This window comes from Magallana gigas, chromosome 2 (assembly GCF_963853765.1).
Source record: "Magallana gigas chromosome 2, xbMagGiga1.1, whole genome shotgun sequence".
NCBI classification, from domain to species: domain Eukaryota; kingdom Metazoa; phylum Mollusca; class Bivalvia; order Ostreida; family Ostreidae; genus Magallana; species Magallana gigas.
Window position 1 is genome coordinate 53,997,374 of NC_088854.1, and position 12,750 is coordinate 54,010,123.

General features: G+C 34.1%; 1 long non-coding RNA gene across 1 annotated transcript; it reads right to left on the reverse strand.

Annotated features, from left to right (window-relative positions):
* Nucleotides 1-6,705: 6,705 nt before the first annotated feature.
* LOC105331656 (uncharacterized) lies at nucleotides 6,706-10,218 on the reverse strand. The gene is made up of 2 exons (XR_900657.4): nucleotides 8,027-10,218; nucleotides 6,706-7,190 (listed from the first exon to the last, which is right to left on the reverse strand). It is a non-coding gene; the product is annotated as an uncharacterized lncRNA (long non-coding RNA).
* Between the last annotated feature and the right edge of the window lie 2,532 nt (nucleotides 10,219-12,750).

The window sequence follows — 12,750 nt, forward strand, 5'->3', positions numbered from 1 at the left end:
CAGTTTTTTTTACGCCAGTGGCGCAAAGTTTAGGAGCTCGCCTAGGCTTGAAAATTGGATACGAATTTTGAATCAAAATTGTCATTCATTTTGATCTGTATCTTTTTATGAGTTGATATTTTCTTAAAACATATATAATAAAAGTGGTAGAAAATTAAAAGTTCTTTCCAACAAAACCAAAAAATAGGGGCTGGCCCCTTAAATTAGGGGCCAAGACACTCGTAAACTATATTACAAATAACTTAAATACGATAAAGATTTTGTAATGCATTATAGAAGCAAAGTTGTTGATCATAACAATATCGATCAGGTGAAATCATTGCCACGCCCATTTATTACGTAATTAGGGATTTTGAGTGGCCAAAGTACTTAAACTATGACGCAATATATCTAGAAAAGGAGACATATTTTGTTAAGCATTGTAGAAGAGAAAATGTTTGCATTGATGATTCTAATCGGTTTCATTGATCAAAACACCAATGTCTGTCCCCATTAAGGATCGAGAGGGTTGGCCCCTAAAATATACAATCATTTGTATCTCAGAAATGATCAACAATTTTAGATAAGTGTAAGAACAAAAAATGTTGGTATTCTTAAGACCTTTTTAAAGAAATCAAGAAAAAGGGGCTGGCCCCTTTTTTTAAGGGCCAAGACACTCGTAAACTATATTACAAATGACTTAAAAACCATAAAGATTTTGTCATGCGTTATAGAACCAAAGTTGTTGATCGTAACAATATCTATCAGAAAAAGTCATTGCCACGCCTATTTATTACGCAATTAGGGATTATGAGGGGCCAAAGTACTTAAACTATGACGCAATATATCTAGAAAAGGAGACATATTTTGTTAAGCATTGTAGAAGAGAAAATGTTTGCATTGATGATTCTAATCGATTTCATTAATCAAAACACCAATGTCTGTCCCCATTAAGGATCTAGAGGGCTGGCACCTAAAATATTCAATCATTTGTATCTAAAAAATATACAACAATTTTAGATGGTTGTAAGAACAACAAATGTTAGTAATCGTGGGACCTTTTGAATAAACTCAATAAAAAGGGGCTGGCCCCTGTGATTAGGGGCTAAGAGACTCGTAAAATCTCGTACACATACCTTGAAAACGATTAAGATTTTGTAATGTATTAAAGAAGTAAAGTTGTTGATCGTAACAATATCAGTTTGTAATACTCATGCCATATCCATTGATGACGTAATTACAGATTTTAGGGGACTAAAATCTTAAATCTTTAATGTGTTGTATGTGAAAAAGCAAAACGTTTTGTTAATCTTTTAAAAAGATATTGACAATCGTATACATTATCTAAAAGGGAGGGGTTGAGTGGACATTCTGAAATTTCATTGATATTTTAATGGTATCGTTTAAAAATTGAACGGAGCACCTACTCGTTACTCGTAACGAGATCGTATCTAGTTTCTACTACAATACTACAACTCTACGGGAACGTACATGATCATAATGATATGTTTTGTTGTTATACTTTCATGTTAAATACTGAAATCTGATTGGTTAAGACGCAGTTAATGATATTTACTATTACCCTCAGCGTTAGCAACGCACTTGGCAACGGGTAACATTAAAAAATGTTACACGCGCGAAAATTATGCGCGTACGGTTCGCTGTAGAATTCACGTTATTCCTATATAAAAGCAGTAAAATTTTCTTAAAAATTTTAAAAAAGACATCCCCTGTGATTAGGGGCTAAGAGACTCGTAAAATCTCGTACACATACCTTGAAAACGATTAAGATTTTGTAATGTATTAAAGAAGTAAAGTTGTTGATCGTAACAATATCAGTTTGTAATACTCATGCCATATCCATTGATGACGTAATTACAGATTTTAGGGGACTAAAATCTTAAATCTTTAATGTGTTGTATGTGAAAAAGCAAAACGTTTTGTTAATCTTTTAAAAAGATATTGACAATCGTATACATTATCTAAAAGGGAGGGGTTGAGTGGACATTCTGAAATTTCATTGATATTTTAATGGTATCGTTTAAAAATTGAACGGAGCACCTACTCGTTACTCGTAACGAGATCGTATCTAGTTTCTACTACAATACTACAACTCTACGGGAACGTACATGATCATAATGATATGTTTTGTTGTTATACTTTCATGTTAAATACTGAAATCTGATTGGTTAAGACGCAGTTAATGATATTTACTATTACCCTCAGCGTTAGCAACGCACTTGGCAACGGGTAACATTAAAAAATGTTACACGCGCGAAAATTATGCGCGTACGGTTCGCTGTAGAATTCACGTTATTCCTATATAAAAGCAGTAAAATTTTCTTAAAAATTTTAAAAAAGACATTCAGTATAACAAAATAAATAGTGCCTGTTTGGGAGGATAACAGTTGAAATTGACACCCCTCGAAAACCATTGTCAACCTCCGCTTCGCGTCGGTTGACAATGGTTTTCTCGGGGTGTCAATTTCAACTGTTACCCTCCCAAACAGGCACTATTTATATAATACTGCCCCTACTGACCTGCAATTGTTAAGTTCTTATGTATGCTGGTGACATGGTATTGTTTTCTGAATCATTTGATGAGCTACAGTGAGCTACAGAACATGTCGATTTTAAAGTTCTATACAAATGAAAAGAACCTTGATGTAAATGTATCTAAAACTAAAGTGGTTATTTTTAGAAATGGTGGGAATTACCGCACCAACGAGAAATGGCTTTATAACGATGAAAATTTAGAAATTGTTTATCTAGGCGTTATGTTCAATTATAACGGTAAATTTTTTACCACTCAAAACAATTAGCGGCACAAGGTCGCAAAGCCATGTTAGCTCTTAAATCAACAATTAATCCATTGTACTGTGTTTTCTGTTTTTGATACCTATGTGTGTAGCATTTTAAATTATGGATGTGACGTTTGGGGTTCCCACAAGGGACAAGATATTGAAAAGGTCCACCTTGAGTTTTTACGCTTTGTGCTTGGTGTTCGTAAAAAAAGAAATACAACTATGTTATATTTCGAGACTGGGCGTCTATCCTTATATCTTATTCGTATATATCGATTGTTTAAATTATTGCAGACAGAAAATTGTATATTAAGAGCTGCTTATGGCTGGTCATATTGTATCTTTGTAAACGCAAAGCAAAATTATCAAAGCTGGGCAAATTTAATAAGGACCAATTATATATAATCTGGGACTTGGCTACATGTGGAATGGTCAGAGTCATTTAAACAGTCGTATTTGTCTACCAATTATTCAGAAAAGACTTAAAGACAACTTTATTCAAACGTTGCATGACAAGATACAAATAGAAACAAAATGTTTTATTTACAAGCACTTAGTTGATAATTTTTGCTTACAATATTATTTAGAAAAATCAATACCAAAGTTGTAAAAAAAAAAGTATTTCCAAAATAAGGTTGTCCTTACATAATCTGCTTATTGAAACAGGACGACATAAAAATATACCAAGAGACAAAAGATTTTGTAAAATTTGTATTACAGACATTGAAGACGAATATCATTTTATACTGCTTATAAAATATGCTTATTAAAGCTTATAAAAAAGTATTAGTGGTGTAAACCATCCATGTACAAATTAATACAGTTACTAAGTGTTAACAATATCAAAGAATTGTGTAATTTAGGAAAATTCATTTACAAAGCCCTCACACTCAGAATGGTTTGAACTATATTGTGCCATTTGCTGATTTCAATTATCATTACTATCAATATATATAATATATATGTGTTATTTTTGTGTGTATATTTTTCAGTAACCTGCATGTCATTCTCCAAATACAAATTATTCTGTAAACATAGGAGTGTACGCAAACTGCAAGATTTGTAAGGACTGACCGTCCATTTTTGCCTATAATTTTGTATTGTTAACCTTATAAGTGCTATAAGACGTATGTCTTTTGCAATAAAGAAATTGAATTGATACAATATATAGACACGCTTCATAACTCATTGGCGTGGGGTTTGTTCGGTTCCAAATATTGTCAGAATTCCGTATGTTGTTGTCCACAATATATTGCAGTAAAACAGTTTTCAAAAAGGAAACAAATGTAATTTTTTTTAATGTAGATCTTTTCTATACTCATATTGAAAACAAATGAAAACATATTCCTGTACAAAAATTTGATTTCTTGATCCTAAAAAGATCTTTATCCTTTTTAAATTCAGGAAGATTTCAATAGAGGTCTATGAACCTTGAACACCAACCAGATTCCCTACCTGACTCCTAGTAAAGATATTTTGTTTTACAAACTGTGGTCCTCCAAGTATAGAAGCGTATGGCGTTACGAACTGTGTTGGTGCCAAAATTAGGCTTTGATGTGTCATAGTAAAACTGACGTTTTCAAGATACGATTTTGCAAAATAGGGGAGGGCGTGCAGACAAATTAGGAGTCTCGTCATTTGTTCGTACGCAGCACTGTTAAGGCTTACTATGAAAATATCAGAGGATTTAAACGTTTATTAAAAGATGCATCCGTTAAACACAATATTTCGCTTGCCACTGCATCACGGTAAACCCAAAACTGATAAACACACGAACTTTTCAGCAAAAAAGATTCAATTAAACATACATGTTTTAATGTAGTATGTACAACCATAACTTTACCAGTTTTTCACTTACATATTCCAATACCATTGGCATAAGATGGTATTTTTAAAATGATATTAGCTGAATGTTGGTTCTTTAAGGAAAATAATCGAACTGGTTAATGAATGCAAAACAATAAATCCATATTTCTTATATACATGTATATTATGTCGGTGTCTATTATAACATCCTATTCATATATAGGATAACATTATAGGAGAAAGACTACCGATTATTTTCCCATCGAAATCCATACAAACTTTATGCCCGCTCAGTACTTTTCTATAACAGTTTCAGTCAAATATTTGGTATGATTTAAAACTTCATTTCAAGACCTTTTAGAAAATGACAAAATATATAGGGTTCCGTGGGGTTTATAGGCCAAATTTGCAGTTGTTTACAACTTACAGCGGTCGTCAATAAATGCCACTCTACATAAAAAATCAACCCACACCCCTAGAAAATTCTCCAGTGTTTTTATATTCTTTAAAATATTCCCCCATTTCATCATATATTTTAAAAACTAACATACCTGAATTCAGCCAATCACGTATAACGCCTACCCATGAATTCTAATTACAACGTTCTATAACTTTCCTCTGATGTTAACATGGTATTCTCATTCCATAACCTTTTAAGATTGGAGCTATACTTAATCAAATCTGAAGATACAGTAAACAATATACTACAGAGGAGACGATGAACTGTATTTCCAGTTTGTAAAACCAAACAACTATCCTACGAGTTAAGTATTGGACTCTATATAGCGTTAAATGTTCATCATAGAGATGGATAGAAAAAACCTACTTAAGATGGTTCAGGCACGAAGCATCGGGGGGGGGGGGGCTGCCCCTCCCCACTTTTTCTCGCAGCAACTACTTTTTTTTAAATTTACATATAAAAAATTGAATGAACATGGTTGAGTTTGCCCCCCCCCCCTTCCCATTTTTTGGGAGGATGTAAAAAATGAAATTAGGATTGAAATTAAAGCCCCCCCCCCCACGGATTAGGATTTTGAAGATTTTGGAGAAGTCTTTTTCTTATTTTTCTTTTTTTTTTTTTTTGCTTGGCAAGATTTTTTGGATGAGTCTGCCCCCCCCCCCCCCCACACTTTCAAAAACGATGCTACGTGCCTGTGGTTGGATGTTTTTGGCCTTTTGTTTAAACATTATTACTTGTTATCTTCATTAAACATAGAGCTCTAAAGTTTTTTAAAAAAAATTCTAACCTTAACACTTCATTAGTATGATCTTTTCTTTTATGGCCTAAAATACCATGTTTGAATTTTAAAGTAGAACTGATGGTTAATATGTTGACCACTTATCGTCCCTAAATCTTCCTAATTTTAATAACACTAGTAAAGAATATAAATCCTTTTTGGAATCCAAAATTTACCTACTCACTGGTATCTGTATTTAGTATTGAAACTGCATAACTTTATAGTTTTTATTTTACTTATTCTTTCGTTTTTGGAAACAGTCTTAAATTGGTTTCAGAACATAACCTCTGCGAGAAAATTCCTTTAAAAAACTGCAATTTATTGAAAACATAAATTGGGAGCCGAACAACTACAATCTCCATAATTTGTGGAGTGTGCTTAACATTTATTTCAGCACGTTCATTATTATCTTTTTCCATATTTCTAAAATAAAATCACGAATACCTTCTCCGACCAGGTACTTGTTTTAGTAGAAACACCATAGTAAATTATGTTTCGAATCGAATTAGGTTTGCATTTTGGAACACCAAACTGATATGACGGTACATAAACCTCTGAGATTTGTTCATCCAAACTTAAAACCTTTAAGAAACAAACTAACGTTATATTCTTAGAGAGTTTGGATGAGAAAAAAACGTTTGACCGTAACCAAAAGGTCTGATTCTAATCGGCAATCGTTGTTATTGACAAAATATACATCATACTGCACTAGAAATTAAAATGATGAACAAAAAGTAGACACTTAGATGTAGACATTTAGCGTCATATTTGGCACATAAGAAGTTTGATATAGATTAAGTTCCTCATGTAGTATTAACTAAAGTGAAATCGTTAATTAACTCTCTCTCTCTCTCTCTCTCTCTCTCTCTCTCACCAGCTTCAATTGGAGCAGAATTTATTTTATAGTTTCAGTCACTCAATTTACATCGCCAGAGACCTATATATGTATAAACGTAAAATAAGACTTCATTTAAATCGACTTAAAACAAGTACGTAGTAAGTAGTCCGTTCTTTAATCAAGACTTTCAAGTGCTCACTTGACACGATCGCTGATTCTCGTATAAAAATGTTATTATGACTTTAGTCTAAATCATCAATTCTTCGTCTCACAAAGTCCCTAGTCCCATCGGCCGCCTGCCTGGCGAGTTCTCGGGCCCTCGCGGCGGCATCTCGGGCTCGTTCAGCCGCCTGTCTGGCAAGAGCCTCCGCTTCCTCTGCGGCTTGTTGGACGTGGCCAGACGCGGTGTCAAATCCGCTCTGGACTCGATTCCGGAACCTATCCCACCAGCTTTGACCCACTGCTTGCTCAGACATGAGCAGCACCGCTAACAGTACCACTATGGTGGATGTTTTCATCTTGAGACTAGAAATAAAATGATTCAGTTAACATATATACAAACTAGTCTTTGGCTATGTTACAAATAGTCAACAGCACACACAAAACATTAGAAGTAAAATGTACCCAGTACTTCTTACATTGTCGGAATCCCACGGATCCCCCACCCCCTTTTTGTTGCTAATCATAGGCTCCGACGATGGCATTTGTGTTGTTAGCCGGGCTCTGCTGAAAGCAGAGTCCTAGGCAGGCAAATCGCAAATGTTACTATAAATAGCACAAATAAACAAAAAACCAAACAGCGTCGAGGTAACGCTTCCGCTATACCAAATAGTTACACAAGAGCCACGTTTTGTCAAAAGTGTTGGCATTTTGTTTCTTTTTTTTAAATTTCGAATGAATTGTCTATCTTTTTTAGTTTTCTTATTAATAACCTGTTTTTAAAACATTGCTATGCATTTTGGACACATACAATGCGCATGAATTTCCATGAACTACTTTGCTGCACGATGAAGAGACGGGGATTGAATATATAATGCTTGTTGCAAAATTCAAGGCAGCAACTGTTGAACTTTTTTAACTTCTACTAGACAGACATATTTTTTTGTTTATAACCGCTTACAAAATTTGGTCGCTCTCATGCTTTGCCGACATTAAAAGAGAGAGAGAGAGAGAGATTTATTTTCAGTCTTTACTACACAATATGCATAAAGACACACCAAAAGAGCCCGGCTTTCAGTACTTCAGTACTTTGATTTTTATAGAAGTCGATTTTTTTAATTAACCAGTTGACTAATTAAGTCAAGATAGAATTAATGCCTTGATCTGTTAGACGGAGTTAGATCGGAGTAAAGTATACTTACATTATATAACTGCTGCAGTTGTTACTTCGACTTCCTCCTTTAAAATGTTAGTATCAGATAGCTGTGCAGTGTTTTATAATGTCACGAGGATCCTCTGCACTCATGACCACTTTAATCAGAAGCACTACTGAGTGTTGTTTTGAATCTTTAAGTACGAGTGGTTAAGAGATCATTAGTAAACTGAACCGTCAAAGTAGCATCGGACATTGAACTTTGATCAAAATTTATACTTGTTATTAAAATGTTTTTAAATAATGCACATGGAATAAAAAATTAAGATATAATCACATGTTTTAATGCTTCACATAGAAAGGGCATATTTTTTATCACATGATCAAATGTATTCACTTTCAGCATCTTAAAATCTTGATCTATTGATATTGCGCTTTCGTGCTTCGTGCGCCTGACGTTATTAGCATGATCATGATCACGTCATTCATTGTTTTACATATAAAAATCTTAAGAATTTTCAAAAGTAACACTTGAAATATACTTTTGGTTTGATCGATGGCTTGGGCTTACAAAGGTCGTTGTTATCATTCTCGGCGTTGTTGTTTACCCGTTTTCAACATCATTTTGAGAACTATTCAACCAAGTCAACAAAAATCTTCAAATAAAGGACCACGCCCTTATTCTTAATAGAGATGCCCCATTAATTGGATAAAAGGGCAAAAATAATATTGATTATGAAAATCTTCTCAATGACCATATGTCCAGAAAAAAATGAAACCTAAAAAAGAAGACTTCGTTTATTTGTATAATTAAAAAAGCAGCAATCAACTAAAGCTGTTATATAAAGTTTTGTTTTTCTTCAGCTCAAGAAAGGGACCCTGATAAAGGACGGTTTTCGATTCAAAGAGAATTTTTAAAAAAAAATGCATTGTACTGACAGAATGGACACTATGCATACTGTACAAATATATAGCTATATCATAAAAGCCCTACCAATTTACATGTAGACCATTATTTCTTATTCCGAAACAAATTGAGAAAATAATTTCCTCTATACATGTAGGTATAGAAGCAAGCTAATTAGTGATCTTCTAATTTCATTAAATCATCTAACTAGCAGCAATCATGATCACTTTGTAGAGGAGCTTGCTGGTGTAATGAGACTCTACTCAGGATAGTTGTATTCAATATATGCATCCTTATCTGCTCAGTAACCCGTTTATTGGATACTGAGTTTGGGGGGATACTGATCTATAGCTTAGAAAACGGTAAGTATTCTAAAGATACTGCAGGTCCACAGCAAAGCAAGGATTAACGAAATAATTGATAGGCAAATTCAATTTCCGAATATTATCTGTGATAAGAGTGTGGTTGTTCTTTCTTTTATGTGTATCACGAAATTTGAAAAACAAAATGGTAAAAAAGTACAAAATCTTCATTTACTTGACAGAAGAATGCTATAAAATTGTTTAATGCATTGACTGAGGGACTGAAATGGTGAGACAAAAAGTAACAACCGTTACATTGTACTGTCTCTTGCCGCTGTGTTATTCTACTTTTTCATATATCATGTATTTAAAAAGGCATATAGGCCAGACAGACCGGGTATTAAACTTTTACTTATCATTGTTGTTATACCATATGAAATTGTATACGCATGCCACCATCAATAAATTTACTTACTTTCCTTAAAAAGTTGTCTTTATTCCCATTCAACATGAAAATGAAGTGAACTTGAATTTGTTTTTTGGTTTTTTTTGTTAAACATGAGCAATTGCAAAATCTATGAAGACCACTTGTGCACACAATTTAGTGACGGCTGGAATATTTCAGATTTAAAACACGACAAATGTTACATCTTAAATTTTACAACATTGGTTATTTGTATGATCAAACAAGTTGGGAAGAGCATTGCAAACAAGTTGAAAGTCTAATATGTTCTTAGCTTCTTTTAAAATACTTCTTCTCAAAACTCATAGGCTATATTTTTGCTATTAATAACAAATGACCAATAACACCTTTATGAAGCTTTTGCACTTTTGTACGTTTAAAATTGCCGAAATTGAACATTCAAAATAAATACTCTGTAGCAAACTAAAATCGGAAATTTAATTCAAAGAAACGGGAAAATGGTTAAATATTACTATGGAGGTTTTTTTTAAGTACATATGTATTTATCGACATATTTCACAGTACAGCTCTTAATATATCGATAAAAACATCTATACTGATACACTTTCCCTGTAAACTATGTACATGCATAACATCTTGAAATACAAACGCCTACTTGTGTAAAGTTTGTTGTGTGGTTTCAGACCAATCATGAACCGAACGTCGCCTCAAAAAACGTAGACCGCAAACATTGAATAAACAGAGAAAGAAAACGGCTATACTGATCACCAAAACGAGGCTGCCAAGAACCGTCAAGCAGACGACAGTCGCGCTACCTCCTCTGCTTTTGGAATCCATCGCTAAGGTGTTTCCAAAGGTTGCAGTGATAGTCGTCATAGAGGAAGTAGATGGCGCTGTCAGAGAGAAAGTACTGATACCTTTGGTGGTGGTTGTTGCTGTTGTTGTTGTGGTTAAAATGCCGGTGACAGTGACAGACAATGACACAGAGTTTTGCTTTTTGACATTATTTACATGTAATGTCCACCGCCCATCATCTAAAATATCTAAAGATTTGATAGTCAGCATACCAGTTTCTGAAACGACATAATTTGGATGGTCATAGTTGTAATATTGTAGTTTGACGCCATCAGGTCTTATCCAAGAAACGTCAGGGAAGGGGTCCCCGCCAAAGCTACAGGAAATATTCAACTGGGTGTGGTACTTTCCCGTAAAAGAAACCGTGGAACACCTCACTGATGCCGGTACACATGTAAGTTGTGATGAAGGAACATTGACGATTGATAGATATCGTACAGATGAAGGTCCGCTACAGTCAACAGATTCTGGAATAGGAGAAGGCAACACCTTCACCCATTCTAAGGCACAATTACATTTCCAATTGTTATTACTTAAATTTATCGATTTAATATGACGCAAATTCATAATGCTAGAATTTGATAGCTCGGAAAAAAGATTCCCTGAAATATCAATGTAAGATAAGGAGGTTAATGTCTCCGTAAACGTCCAGTCGAGATGTTTCAGTTTGTTTCCATGAAGATCCAATACCTTCAACATTGGCAAATGTTCCAGTAGTCTTTTGTCAAACACTTTTATTCCCATATCTGCCATATACAGTTCTTTTAACCTTCTCAAATTGTTAAATGCAGTGTGAGAAATATCCGTTCCAATATTTCCTGTTAAATGTAACTGTCTCAAATGAATAAGATTGTTTAACGTTGATCTTGAAATTATCCAAATTCTATTGTAAGAGATATTTAGGGTGACCAAAGTTGACGGTAAGGCGCCGTCTGTGATGGTTTCAATTCTGCAGAATGCCATGTGAAGCCTCTCTAACCGTGAAACGGAGGTAAAAAAGGAAAAGGCTATTGAGGGTATGTTGTTTCTGCTTGAATATGTACCGCTTACCGAGATGGCTGTTAACCCTGGTGGTAGACCAGAGGGGAATACGGTGAGTCCGGACCGACATATAGCTGACACATTAGAACATCTGCATACTGGCGGACAACTACCTTTCACGGGAAGAGAGACTGATCCAACCAAAGCCAGGAGAACGAAGTTGAACCACCTACACCCAGGGAACATGTCTATGACTTTGGGCCTTGAGTCATTCAGTGTAACTAGACAGGACTGATGGTTATTGCTTCACTTGCAGGTGTTTAAAACCACACGATTTCTTGTCATCGGTGTGTCTGTTGGAAAACTGACCTATCACGGAGATCTCTGAGGGTGATCAATTGGTCAGTATTAAGCAAATGTCCAACACGAGATTAAGGGTTCGAAGTTTCCTTCTAATAAAAGTTCCGTACCCACCATCCCCCAAAAAACTATCGAACGAAATCTATAAATTATCTTTTTGCCAAATGTTCATTTGTACGATGAAATGGCTTGCATAGAGTTAATTTCAAAATGGCACATAAACTGGCACAAAAACTGGCCAAAAATATCAAGTGATTGTGTTAAATATTAATAAAATGTATATCAATTAAATCGTTCAAAAAAGGTTAGAAAAAAATGAAAAATTCTGTGCGTGTGTGCCTGTGTGTGTGTGTGTGTGTGTGTGTTTATAGTTCTAGAAAAGAAAATAAGCGTGTTAATCACAATACACGTATTTGTGTAGCTTTCAAAATGCAACAGATAAAGATCTAAATTTTCAAAAAGAAAAATAAGCTAGTTACTAGTAACCATTAAATTACAAGATTATGTCAAGATATTATCTTCAAATTTTGTAGTAATTAGGGTTTTTTTATTTTCTATTCTTTCCCAACAAAGTTTCTTTCTTTTAAAACCAGATTATCAATTAAAATGGGAACTATAAAGTGTTTTTACATATTATTGATTTAAAGATATGTATTTAAAACTGCCAAAAAAATGGAAATTGGCTGGAAACGTGTAATGGATATTGTGAAGATTCTGGCAAGAAAAGTATGTACACAAATTTTTTTTAGCTTTTTAATTACAAAGGTGCTCATTAATAGTTTCAAGACAAATAAAAAGCATCACCCAAAAATGTTGAGTAGGGACCCACCTTAAGGATATTTCAAAAACAGTCGAATAACAATATTAAGCAAACGATCTACATGTAAGTCAAGTTCACCAGAGTTTATAAATATCGACAATTCAATCTACAAACTAGGCGATGG